We start from the raw sequence: 3,783 nt of genomic DNA on the forward strand, positions 1-3,783 counted from the left end.
CTCAACAGCTGTGGGTTGGGATGATCTGGAGGCCACACAAATTGCATGTCTGACAGCTGCTACTCTGCCCACTGGGATGGGAACACCTACATGTGGCCTCTCTCTCTGTGGCCTTGGTTTCTATACATCATGGTGGCCTTGGGATAATTGAATTTCTTATTGAAATTCAACTGAAATTGAATTTCTTTCTAATTCCTTCTTCATGGAGGCTCAGTGCTCTAAAAGTCAGTGTTCCAGGAAAAAAAGATGGAAGTTGAGTCACCTTTTATGACCTGGCTCTGAAGTCAGATTATATTCCTTTTGTTTCACTCTATCGGTTGGTTATAAGCAAGTCACTAATCCACTTGTATTCAGGGAGATAGACACAGATCTCACTCTTTATGTAAAGAGAGCTCAGATGGGATGGCAGATGTTGCTGTGACCATCTTTGGAAAATACAACCTGCTATCCTCCTAAAAAAGTTAAAGAATAAGAAAATCAAAACTCAGGGAGATTGAGAGACCTGTTCAAACTCATAGCTCTTACACTGAAGTAGCATCTCACCCACAAGTTAGGATTTCAAAATCAGTGAATAAGGTAAACATTGCTTATTGTCAAAATTATGTTGAAAATTCTTCAATTTGCCAGTAAAATACAATGTATGGGCTTCCCAGATGACTCAGTGTTGAAGAATCCACTTGCCAAACAGGAGACGTGGGCTCGATCCCTGGGTCGGGAAGATCCCCTGAAGCAGGAAATGGCAACCCACTCCAGTATTTTTGCCTGAGAAATCCTGTGGACAGAGAAACGTGGCAGACTACAGTCCATGGGGTCACGAAAAAGTCGAACATGACTTAGCGACTAAACAGCAACAACAGAGTACGGTGTATGTGGTTTTGCACAAGCAACAGATTCTAGTGTCTTCTCATGCTTGCTGAGATACATCACTAGCTTAGTGAAATGATGGGCAGAATTATTTGCATGCTTTAAATTTTTCTCTCATTTTTCAGAATGCTAATATTTAAATTACCATAGATTTGATGCATTTAAAGGGTAGATCCAGAATTCCCTCAAGTCAGTCTGACTGCAAAGCCCAAGCTCTTTCTACACTGTTGCCTAGAAACCAACTCTGGGAGATGGGGAAAAGGATGAGTGTTTCAGTCCCACCTAGGCTGACACAGATGCAGGTCACCAGAATCGGGCCTCACTTGTAACATGGATGTAATATGCAAGCTCGGTCAGTGCCTTAACTCTGTGTATCTAAACTTTGTCCATGTTACAGGTGCAGATATTTTTGAGTGCCTGAATAGTCCCACCCTCTCTGCTCATAATCTTTTCCCTTCAGGTCTTCATAGATTAGGAGGAAGAGGAGTTGAGATTTGAAAATGAGTAAAATGTCAGCTGGTGAGGGCTTCCCTGGTGGCTCAGATGGTAAAGCGTCTGTCTGCAATGCAGGAGACCCAGGTTCGATCCCTGGGTTGGGAAGATCCCCTGGAGAAGGAAATGGCAGCCCAATCCAGTATTCTTGCCTGGAAAATCCCATGGATGGAGGAGCCTGGTAGGCTACTGTCCATGGGGTTGCAAAGAGTCAGACATGAATGAGCAACTTCACTTCTTCACTGAGGGATTAGTGAGATATACAGCGCTATTCTGCTTAGGAAGGAACACTGAGGGAATTCTATAATTCCCAGCCAAAGACTTGATCTAGAGATAGTGATACAGAAAAAGTAATCTGATCAGTTGTGCAATTTAGCAGTAACACTCTGGGGGCAGTATGGAGAAGAACTGTAAGGGAGGGTGGGGCTTAGGTCAGGAGACTGGCTAGGATATTACTGCTTCAGCAGAAGCAATTGCCGACCTCTGGTTAATGTCAGCGTGTCTGAGCATGGAAATTTAGTCTTTGCACATGATCTTTACAACAGGTTTGGTACCAATATTTATGGAACTAGGCAGGCCTCCAGGGCTAATGGATCAAATGGCCACTAAATACATGACTCAGACAGTTCTGCTCAAAGAAGTCTCCACCTCTAGGGCCTCAGTGCCTGAAGTCTCCCATTTGAAATATTTCTTTTAGATCTCATGGACTTAGAGCTGGATTAACTATAATCCTTGTTTCATGTATGGCATATTGTATTTACTTATTTAGTTAATCTAATGTATTAAGCATTTTTAAATGACCCTTCACGTGTGAAAGCTAGGAATTTGACAGTGGCTTGACCACATCTTTTCCTGTGATCTTCCCCTGCTCAACCCCTGGCATTCTCCTCCCAGGGTAACAATGGTTATGCATCTAGTATTCATCATTGCTTTGCTTTCATTTTTAAATAGTTTTGTCTCATCTATAGGTATTCCTTTAAAAAGTATATTTTATTAATATTGTTCTTAATATTACAAAAAGCATATCATGCACAAATAGTTTTGATATCCTTACTTTTTAATTAATATTCTATTTTGGAGACATCCAAGTTGTTGCTTGTTGTTGTATTCATTTAATTTGAATATGCTGTAGCTTATTCATGATTCCCTATTGACAGGAAAATTTTTTGTTAATTTGCATAATAGTGAAATGAACATTCTTACTCAAATTTTCTGGTATATGTATGCAAGATTTCCTTTAAGCATAATCATAGGAACAGAATTGTTAGTTATAGAGGCCATAAATTTCACTTTTACGAGACAATATCAAACTGTTTTTCTAAGTGGTTTTACAGATTTCCAGTTCCAGCCTTGACTAATCTCACCAAAAACAAATGTGAAAGTTGGTCACAAAATCACATCATCTGAAAATAATGCTAATTTTATTTTCTTCTTTTCAATTGTTAAGCATTGAATTTCTGTTTCTTATTGTAATAGCAATATTTAGCTGAATGGTAATTATGCTTACAGATTTTCTACTGTTCAGACAGTCCTTGTATACCTGAGGGAAGCCCAGTGTGGTATATGATAATTTTAATGCACTATTAGATCTGATTTACTAAAATTTTTTTGAGTATTTTTACAGTTATAGCAATAAGTGGCATAGTTATACAATTATCCTTACTGCTCTTTGCTAGTTTTGGTATAAAAATTATGATCCTCATAGTATCTGTAGTATTATATTAACACAAGTTTATTATTAACACTTGCCTGATTAATCATTTTATGTTCTTTTATTTTTTGCATATATGTTGCCTTAGAATGTATTTAGTGAATAGCAAACAACTAGATTTTGTTTTTTTAATTTGCAAAGTTAGTTCATTTTCATCTCTAGCAGTTATTCACATATTAGGACTTTCTTCTACTTTATTAGTTTATTATTTCAATTTGTCACACTTTCTCCCTGTGTTTTGTATATTTTAAAGTCGTCTATGTTTTCTCTCACATTAGATAAGGATATTGATACACTCTGATGTCCCTTGGTCTTCGCTTACTCTATTATACTGAGCTCCTCTAGACTTTTCATTCTTGGTTTTTATGGACCTGCTTTTGTTTTCTCTTTTCTTTGGCCGTAGTTATTTTTGAAGACAACCACAGACTTTACAAAGATCTTTTACCACCCTTTCTTCACATTTTTCTTCCCTTATCCCTTAAATTGCTATCTATGGAAGTACATCATTAAAAGATATTTTACATATTGGTCTTGATGTGGCAAATACTCTGAGACTCTGTATGTCTTAAGAGCATTTTTATCATTAATATTTGACTGAAGGTTTAGCTAGGTATGAAATTCTATAGTTTCATCCTTACATATGGCTGAAAACCCTGATATCAATATTATTCTTATTCTTTTGTAAGGGATCTTCTTTCTTTCTATTGGAAGTTTTT

The 3,783-nt window shown here is 37.4% G+C and overlaps 1 non-coding gene across 1 annotated transcript; it reads left to right on the forward strand.

The window, feature by feature from the left end:
- The first annotated feature begins 1,392 nt into the window (after positions 1–1,392).
- TRNAC-GCA lies at positions 1,393–1,464 on the forward strand. Its single transcript has one exon. It is a non-coding gene; the product is annotated as a tRNA-Cys (tRNA).
- Positions 1,465–3,783: the final 2,319 nt, after the last annotated feature.

Source organism: Bubalus bubalis, chromosome 1, assembly GCF_019923935.1.
Source record: "Bubalus bubalis isolate 160015118507 breed Murrah chromosome 1, NDDB_SH_1, whole genome shotgun sequence".
Classification (NCBI taxonomy): Eukaryota; Metazoa; Chordata; class Mammalia; order Artiodactyla; family Bovidae; genus Bubalus; species Bubalus bubalis.